At 40.9% G+C, this 10,407-nt stretch overlaps 1 pseudogene; it reads right to left on the reverse strand.

The window, feature by feature from the left end:
* Window positions 1-3,561: 3,561 nt before the first annotated feature.
* LOC143773246 (olfactory receptor 5G9-like) lies at window positions 3,562-4,707 on the reverse strand (annotated as a pseudogene).
* Between the last annotated feature and the right edge of the window lie 5,700 nt (window positions 4,708-10,407).

The raw sequence follows: 10,407 nt of genomic DNA on the forward strand, positions 1-10,407 counted from the left end.
CTATGTGAGGCATGCTGTTGTTCTCCACACCCAGACCTTTGTGATTGGTCAGTAATTCTGACTGATGAATCACAGCATGACCGAGCAGGAGATGCTGAAAGTTCAGCATTTTCTGCCACATCAATGCAGCAGCTCAGCTCTGCCAGTGGCTGAGCTTCTGCACTAGCAGCCAGGAGTGAAGTCCTCACCACTCCTGGCTTTTAACCCCCTAATTGCTGTGATCGAGCGCGATCGCAGTGTTCAGGGGGGTGGCAGAGGGATGGGAGGTCCCTCTGCTTTCAGATCGGAGTCCCTGCAACTTCATAGATCTCTGCCATGATGACCTGGGGTTATCATGACGTCACCTGGGGTCACAAGTTACAGAAAGCCTCTGAGACCATGCTCACATCATGGTCTCAGAAGCTTTCACCATAGGTATAATGCACTGCAATGCTAGTGCATTGAAATGCATTATACCTGCAAACAAAGTATAAAAAGTGAAAGTCCCATAAAGGGACTGGGTAAAAAAAAGGAAAAATGAAGAAAAAAAATTAAAAATAATAATAAACAAATCCACTAATAAATACAAATTTTTATTTAAAAAAAATAAGTAAACAAAAAAAGTACACATTTGGTGTCGTGCGTCCGTAAAAGTCCCATGTATAAAAGTGTCACACTAGTTAACCTCTTCAGTGGACGCCGTAAAAAAACAACAAAAAAGTAGCAAATTATGCTTTTTTCAACCAGTATCATCATACGCGATAAAAAAAGAATAGTAATAAAAATAGTATCACTGAAAGCTCCATCTTGTCCGGCAGGAAAGCCACCATATAGCTCCATCAGCGGAAAAATAAAAAAGTTATCGCTCTCAGAATAAAGCAATACTAAAATATATTTTTTTTTCTATAAAAGCGCCAAAACATAAAACAATTATAAAAATGAGGTATCGCTGTAATCGTAGTGACCTGAAGAATAAAGCTGCCTTACCCATTTTACCACACATGGAACAGAGAAAAAAGAAGAATTCCTGAATTGCTGGTTTTTGTTCATTCTGCCTCCACAAAAATCGGAATAGAAAAATGTCATGTGCCCGAAAATGGTACCAATAAAACTGTCAACTTGTTCTGCAAAAACAAGCCTTCACATGACTCTGTGGGCCAAAATATGAAAAATGATAGCTCTCAAAATACGGCGATGTTAAAATTTCTTACAAACAATTCTTACAAAATAAAGCATTTTTTAGTGTGTGACAGAAGCGAAACATAAAAAAAGGACATAAATCTGGTATCTGTGTAATCGCACCGACCCGAAGAATAAAGTCGCCAAATCACTAATACCACTCTAGGAACGGTATAAAAATAAAACCAATTCTTCTCCTTTTGTGGATTTGTTCATTCTGCCTCCCAAAGATTGCAGTAAGGCGATCAGTGGTTTACCCCCACTTTTGGGGTATCAGCTTACTCAGGACAAATTGCAAAACACCGTTTGGGGTCCTATTTCTCCTGTTACTCTTAGGAAAATAAAAACTTGGGGGCAAAAAGTTCATTTTTGTGGAAAAAATATGATTTTTTTATTTTCATGGCTCTACGTTAGAAACTTCTGTAAAGCATTTGGGGGTTCAAAGTGCTCACCACACATCTAGATAAGCTCCTTGAGGGTCTATTTTCCAAAACTGAGTCACTTGTCAGGGCTTTGTACAGTTTAGGAACATCAAGGGCTCTTCAAACGCAACATGGTGTCCGTAGACCATTCCATCAAAGTCTGCATTCCAAAACAGTGCTCCTTTCCTTCCAAGCTCTGCCATGCGCCCAAACAGTGGTTTACCCCCACATTTAGGATATCAGTGTACTCAGGACAAATTGCTCAACACGATTTAGGGTCCAATTTCTCCTGTTACCCTTGTGAAATTTAAAATTTTGGGGCAAAAAGATAATTTTTGTGGAAAAAATTATTTTTTATTTTCACGGCTCTACGTTATAAACTTTTGTGAAGCACTTGGGGGTTCAAAGTTCTCACAACACATCTAGTTAAGTTTCTTGGGGGTTTAGTTTCCAAAATGGTGTCAGTTATGGGGGGTTCCCACTGTTTAGGTACATCAGAGACTCTCCAAACACCACATGGAGTCCGCTCTCGATTCCATCCGATTTTACGTTCAAAACCTCAAGTGGTGCTCCTTCTCTTTCAAGCCCAGCCGTGCGCCTAAGGAGCGGTCTTCCTCCGCACAAGGGGTACTCTGAAGAAATTGCACAACAAATATTGTGGTTCATTTTCTCCTGATACCCTTGACAAAATAAAAAAAATTGTGTCCAAATTAAAATTTTTGTGAAAAAAGTTAAATGTTCATTTTTTCCTTACACATTTCTTCAATTCTTGTGAAGCAACTGAAAGGTTAATAAACTTCTTAAATGTGGTTTTGAGTACCTTAAGGGGTGCATTTTTTAGAATGGTGTCACTTTGGGGTATTTTTAGTCATATTGACTCCTCAAAGTGACTTCAAATGTGAGGTGGTTCCTAAAAAAAATGGTTTTGTAAATTTTGTTCAAAAAATTAGAAATCGCTGGTCAAATTTTAACCCTTAAAACTTCCTAACAAAAAAAATGTGTTTCCAAAATTGTACTGATGTAAAGTAGACATGTGGGAAATGTTATTTATTAACTATTTTGTGTGATATCTCTCTGATTTAACGGCATTAAAATTAAACATTTTAAAATTGCAAAATATTAGACATTTTAGCCATATCTCCATTTTTTCATAAATAAACGCAAGAAATATCGAAGAAACTTTACCGAGTCAATAGAACGTCACTTATTTGCAGCTGAGGCCAGACTAACCTGCATCTTCTTCAAGCTTTATCTTACTTTAAACCAGATACCATTTAATTTATCCACAGACTTTACAATTTCTGTAGTATCTATTACAATGGTGAAAATGTAGCTAAGATAAGAATGAAACTCAAGATTACAGAAAAGCTGAAATGTTTTCATGGATCCTTGATATTGATAAGCGAAATGATTAGAACAGAATTCAATTCTGATATTTTACAAAAATATGCATTTTCTAAAATGGCTACCATGGACAAGTTAACGCAAACTACTCCATTTACCAGATCTCCAGACTTCATAATTTATTGAATTTTCTCAGGGACCTATTAGTTAGGGCTATAAAGTCGGCTGCAGGCTGGTGGTGCAGGCTGGCACGAATGATCAGGTAGCTGGCTCCAAACCAGTAGGACAGTAGTGCTACAAAAGGATAACATAGGAGAATCTTCTGTAAACATGCTGAGTTCCAGGAGGATGGACTAGAAATAAATAAAGGCAGAAGTATTTTTTGAAAACTATTCATATTTCAAATTTAGGAGACTCAATCGAATTTGGCCTGGAAAATTGGATTCACAACTTTATTATATGTGAAATAAAGGTGCCTGAAGGCCATTAATAGTCATTACCTAAGTGTTATCTGTCCACATCCTAGTGCAGAATCGGTTGGAGCGCTGGTCATGTGATGGGTGAAGACGGCATATTATTTTATTATTTTTACGTCTTCCCAGCGCTAAAATGTTGATTAGCCAGAAGCCATTTTGCTGAATTCAAAGGAATCAAATCAGAAAAATAGTGGATTCTGACCTGTCCATTTCTTCTGTGAAATTTGCAGAAAATTTAATTTGCTTTTAATTAATCTACTCATCTCTAGTTGTAATACAACTTCTAATGGATTGAAAACAATGCTTTGGTTAATGATTTGACTCATAGTTGAATAAGGCCTTCACTTATTACCACTGAGCTGAACATTTAAACTCATTTTGTTTAAAAAATACATATATCTCATCTTTTGCATAGCTCTCCTAATCTCATTGTTCCTCAGACTGTAGATAACGGGATTCGTCAATGGTGTAACTACTATATACAACAGAGATCTGTATTTGTTGGTATTGGATGAGCTCTCATCAGATGGAGTCATGTAGACTACGATTAGGGTGCCGTAATATGCACATACTGTGGTCAGGTGGGAGCTACATGTGGAGAAGGCTTTTCTTCTACCATAAGAAATGTTAAGGATCACAAAGAAAATGCAAAAGTAGGTAACAATAATAAAAACAAATGGGAAAAAAAGCATAAAGATGCCATAAACAAAGTCTTGCATTATTACAATGGAAATGTCTGAAGTGGCCAATTCCATTAAGGGACCAAGGTCACAAAAGAAATGGTCCATGTAATTCAAGCCACAGAAGTTAGACTGAATAAAAATAAAGACCTCAATTGAAGTGAGCATAATGAGCAAAAACCAGGCTCCCATAACAAGTCGAAGGCAAAGATCTAGACTTATTAGTGAGGAATATCATAACGGATGACAAATGGCCAAATATCGATCATAAGACATAATGGCAATGAGGAAACATGGAACAGTGCAAAATATACCAAAGAAATAAAGCTGTGTCATACAACCCCAAAGGGACAAAACTCCTTCCTCAACAAACATAATGCCTAACATCATGGGAATAATGCTGGTGGTCAGTAAGACATCTGCTATGGATAAATGCTTCAGTAAGAAAAACATTGGAGTTTTGAGTTGGTCAATGATGGTCACTAGAAGGATAATGAGAAGATTCCCTCCCAGTATACATATGTAACTCAGGGTAAGCAGAAGGAATAGAAGAGGTTTGTATTTGGAAAGACTTTGAAATCCAAGAAGACGTATCTGAGTGACTTGTGTCTGATTCACATCACACATCATTTATATATCAATAAGTATCCAAGAATTATTTTCTCCTCAAAATTAGGAGTATTTATTCAAGTTCAGGTATAAAGTCCTGGAATGTAGCCCACTAAAAACAAGTGTTATATTATCCTTAGTGATGGTTTTCATTATTAGAGGAGGCTCAATAGAATTTTGGGATATTTTCATCTGTAAAATGATATCTTCGCATTGTTGGCCCTTCTGATGTAAAGGCGAAATGTTCCAGATGTTCATGTTTTTATAGTCTCAGAAGAACATAGCAAATGCCCACTGGATCCCGATAATCACCCTCAAGTGAATGTTCTAGACAAAAGAGACCAGATGTTTAACTGAATTGATAATTATCTTGCCTTCAGAGAATTTTGGTAAAAAAAAAAAAAAGCTTTCATGTTTTGTATGCTAAATACCCACAATGTGTAAACTTACAAAAATATAAAATACAGTACTTTACTGTATATAAAATGCAGTGAGATAGTTTTAAGCAGGAGGGTCAAGAATTGAGCAGTTAAAAATAATTTCAAAATTAGAAGTGTTAAAAGTTTATTTTTGTCAAATAGTAAAATGCAAAGTGAATGGACAAAACAAAAATATAAATCAAATTCGTTTTTGATGTTATCAAACTTTGCCTTCCAAACAGTCAAAGCATTATTTTTCTCTAGGGGCATTTACATATATTTCTTGAAGGAAGTTGGCTGAGAGGTTGCAAGAGGCTCCAAGCATCTTGGAGAAGTATCTGCAGAATTCTGTGGATTTACTGTAGGTTTGCACACATTCTTCTGTATTTTTAAACAATCCCACACAAACAGGATGACGTTGAGATCAGAGATTGGTTGGGGCCATATCATCACTTTCAGAACGCCTTGCTTTCCTTATGCTTAAGATCCTTCTCCATGGTCGTTCTTCGTGACATTGGCTGATTCTCATAGACTTTCATTGAGAACTTCTGATGTAGTTTCAGACCTCAGGCCTGTCAGAAGCTGAGTTCACAAGATGGTGCCATGGAAGCATTTAAAGAGACCAGGATGAATGAACACAGAAGTTAAAGACTTGCTAAAAAGTAAAGAAGAAATTTCTATCAAATGAAAAAGTGGCATATCTAATGAAGAATATAATGCTGTTCACAGGGAATGTAGGAAAAGCGTTAGAAAATCTAAAGTCAGTAAAAAAGTGAGGTTTGAAATTGTGATCAAAAGCAATAAAAAAGGATTTTGATTTCATGTGAAAATAAAAAAAGACAAAAATGCTATAGGATTTTTACAGGATGAAAAGGGTGATGTGGTCAAAGGTGATGTTGAGAAGGCCAAACTTTTCCATTCCTATTTTGCATCTATGTTCTGTCATGATCTCAATGGCAAGAGAACATAGCATAAGCATATATAGGAACTAGCTCTTGGAAGATGGGAACTGAGCTGACCATGAACTAAACCTAACGCACAACTAGCAGTGGCCGGGTAGCATGCCTACGTTGATTCTAGATGCCCAGCCCAGCCGGAGGACTAAATAAAGCTAGCAGAGGAAAATATTAGTCCTAGCTCACCTCTAGAGAAATACCCCGAAAGGAGACAGAGGCCCCCCACATGTATTGGCGGTGAGTTGAGATGAAATAACAAACGTAGTATGAAAATAGGTTTAGCAAATTTGAGGTCCACTTACTACATAGCAGAAGACAGAAAGGACACTTTCATGGTCAGCTGAAAACCCTATCAAAAACACCATCCAGAAATTACTTTAAAACTCTGGCATTAACTCATAACACCAGAGTGGCAATTCCCGTTCACAAGAGCTTTCCAGACACAGTAACGAAACTACAGCTGTGAACTGGAACAAAATGCAAAAACAAACATGGACAAGAGTCCAACTTATCTAGTAGTTGTCTAGGAGCAGGAACAAGCACAGAGAGGCTTCTGATAACATTGTTGACCGGCAAGCAACTAACAGAGCAGCAAGGTTATATAGCGACTCCCACATCTTGATGGGAACAGGTGAACAGAGAAGATGAAGACACCAGTTCAATTCCACCAGTAGCCACCGGGGGAGCCCAAAATCCAAATTCACAACAGTACCCCCCCCTCAAGGAGGGGGCACCGAACCCTCACCAGAACCACCAGGGCGATCAGGATGGGCCCTATGAAAGGCACGAACCAGATCGGAGGCATGAACATCAGATGCATTCACCCAAGAATTATCCTCCTGGCCGTATCCCTTCCACTTGACCAGATACTGGAGTCTCCGTCTGGAAACACGAGAGTCCAAGATTTTCTCCACAACGTACTCCAACTCACCCTCAACCAACACCGGAGCAGGAGGCTCAACGGAAGGCACAACCGGTACCTCATACCTGCGCAATAATGACCGATGAAAAACGTTATGAATAGAAAAGGATGCAGGGAGGTCCAAACGGAAGGAAACAGGGTTAAGAATCTCCAATATCTTATACGGGCCGATAAACCGAGGCTTAAACTTAGGAGAAGAGACCCTCATAGGGACAAAACGAGAAGACAACCACACCAAATCCCCAACAGAAAGCCGAGGACCAACACGACGGTGGCGGTTGGCAAAAAGCTGAGTCTTCTCCTGGGACAACCTCAAATTGTCCACCACCTGCCCCCAGATCTGATGCAATCTCTCCACCACAGCATCCACTCCAGGACAATCCGAAGATTCCACCTGACCAGAGGGAAATCGAGGATGAAACCCCGAATTACAGAAAAACGGGGACACCAAAGTGGCAGAGCTGGCCCGATTATTGAGAGCGAACTCCGCCAATGGCAAAAAAGCAACCCAATCATCCTGGTCAGCAGACACAAAACACCTCAGATATGTCTCCAGGGTCTGATTAATCCGCTCGGTCTGGCCATTCGTCTGAGGATGGAAAGCGGACGAAAAAGATAAATCTATGCCCATCCTAGCACAGAATGCCCGCCAAAATCTAGACACGAATTGGGTCCCTCTGTCAGAAACGATATTCTCAGGAATACCATGCAAACGAACAACATTTTGAAAAAACAGAGGAACCAACTCGGAAGAAGAAGGTAACTTGGGCAGAGGAACCAAATGGACCATCTTAGAAAAACGGTCACACACCACCCAGATGACAGACATCTTCTGAGAAACAGGCAGATCTGAAATAAAATCCATCGAGATGTGCGTCCAAGGCCTCTTAGGAATAGGCAAGGGCAACAATAATCCACTAGCCCGAGAACAACAAGGCTTGGCCCGAGCACAAACGTCACAAGACTGCACAAAGCCTCGCACATCTCGTGACAGGGAAGGCCACCAGAAGGACCTTGCCACCAAATCCCTGGTACCAAAAATGCCAGGATGACCTGCCAACGCAGAAGAATGAACCTCAGAGATGACTCTACTGGTCCAATCATCAGGAACAAACAGTTTATCAGGTGGGCAACGATCAGGTCTCTCCGCCTGAAACTCCTGCAAGGCCCGCCGCAGGTCTGGAGAAACGGCTGACAATACCACTCCATCCTTAAGGATACCTGTGGGCTCAGAGTTACCAGGCGAGTCAGGCTCAAAACTCCTAGAAAGGGCATCCGCCTTAACATTCTTAGAACCCGGTAGGTATGTCACCACAAAATTAAACCGAGAGAAAAATAATGACCAGCGCGCCTGTCTAGGATTCAGGCGCCTGGCGGTCTCAAGATAAATCAAATTTTTGTGGTCAGTCAATACCACCACCTGATGTCTGGCCCCCTCAAGCCAATGGCGCCACTCCTCAAAAGCCCACTTCATGGCCAAAAGCTCCCGATTCCCAACATCATAATTCCGCTCAGCGGGCGAAAATTTACGGGAAAAGAAGGCACAAGGCCTCATCACGGAGCAGTCAGAACTTTTCTGCGACAACACTGCCCCAGCTCCGATCTCAGAAGCGTCAACCTCAACCTGAAAAGGTAGAGCAACATCAGGCTGACGCAACACAGGGGCAGAGGAAAAACGGCGCTTAAGCTCCCGAAAGGCCTCCACAGCATCAGGGGACCAATCAGCAACATCAGCACCCTTCTTAGTCAAATCGGTCAATGGCTTAGCAATATCCGAAAAACCAGCAATAAATCGACGATAAAAGTTAGCAAAGCCCAAAAATTTCTGAAGACTCTTAAGAGAAGAGGGCTGCGTCCAATCACAAATAGCTTGAACCTTGACAGGATCCATTTCAATGGAAGAGGGGGAAAAAATATATCCCAAAAAGGAAATCCTCTGTACCCCAAAAACACACTTAGAACCCTTCACACACAAAGAATTAGACCGCAAAACCTGAAAAACCCTCCTGACTTGCTGGACATGAGAGTCCCAGTCATCCGAAAAAATCAGAATATCATCCAGATACACAATCATAAATTTATCCAAATAATCGCGAAAAATATCATGCATAAAGGACTGGAAAACTGACGGAGCATTAGAAAGACCAAAAGGCATCACTAAATACTCAAAGTGGCCCTCGGGCGTATTAAATGCGGTTTTCCACTCATCCCCCTGCCTGATTCGCACCAAATTATACGCCCCACGAAGGTCAATCTTAGAGAACCACTTGGCCCCCTTTATGCGAGCAAACAAATCAGTCAGCAACGGCAATGGGTATTGATATTTAACAGTGATTTTATTCAAAAGCCGATAATCAATACATGGTCTCAAAGAGCCGTCTTTTTTTGACACAAAGAAAAAACCGGCTCCTAAGGGAGATGACGATGGACGAATATGTCCCTTTTCCAAGGACTCCTTTATATATTCTCGCATAGCAGCATGTTCAGGCACAGACAGATTAAATAAACGACCCTTTGGGTATTTACTACCCGGGATTAAATCTATGGCACAATCGCACTCTCGGTGCGGAGGTAACGAACCAAGCTTGGATTCTTCAAAGACGTCACGATAGTCAGACAGGAACTCAGGAATTTCAGAGGGAATGGATGATGAAATGGAAACCACAGGTACATCCCCATGAGCCCCCTTACATCCCCAGCTCAACACAGACATAGCTCTCCAGTCGAGGACTGGGTTGTGAGATTGCAGCCAAGGCAATCCTAGCACCAAATCATCATGTAGATTATACAGCACCAGAAAGCGAATAATCTCCTGGTGATCCGGATTAATACGCATAGTTACTTGTGTCCAGTATTGTGGTTTATTATTAGCCAATGGGGTGGAGTCAATCCCCTTCAGAGGAATAGGAGTCTCCAAAGGCTCTAAATCATACCCACAGCGTTTGGCAAAGGACCAATCCATAAGACTCAAAGCGGCGCCAGAGTCGACATAGGCGTCCGTGGTAATAGATGACAAAGAGCAAATCAGGGTCACAGATAGAATAAATTTAGACGGTAAGGTGCAAATGGAAACAGATTTACCAAGCTTTTTAGTGCGCTTAGAGCATGCTGATATAACATGAGTAGAATCACCACAATAGAAACACAACCCATTTTTCCGTCTAAAATTCTGCCGCTCGCTTCGGGACAGAATTCTATCACACTGCATACTCTCTGGCGACTTCTCAGTGGACACCGCCAGATGGTGCACTGGTTTGCGCTCCCGCAAACGCCTATCGATCTGAATAGCCATTGTCATGGACTCATTCAGACCCGCAGGCACAGGGAACCCCACCATAACATCCTTAATGGCATCAGAGAGACCCTCTCTGAAAGTCGCCGCCAGGGCGCACTCATTCCACTGAGTAAGCACAGACCATTT

This window comes from Ranitomeya variabilis, chromosome 5, assembly GCF_051348905.1.
Source record: "Ranitomeya variabilis isolate aRanVar5 chromosome 5, aRanVar5.hap1, whole genome shotgun sequence".
In the NCBI taxonomy this organism is placed as follows: domain Eukaryota; kingdom Metazoa; phylum Chordata; class Amphibia; order Anura; family Dendrobatidae; genus Ranitomeya; species Ranitomeya variabilis.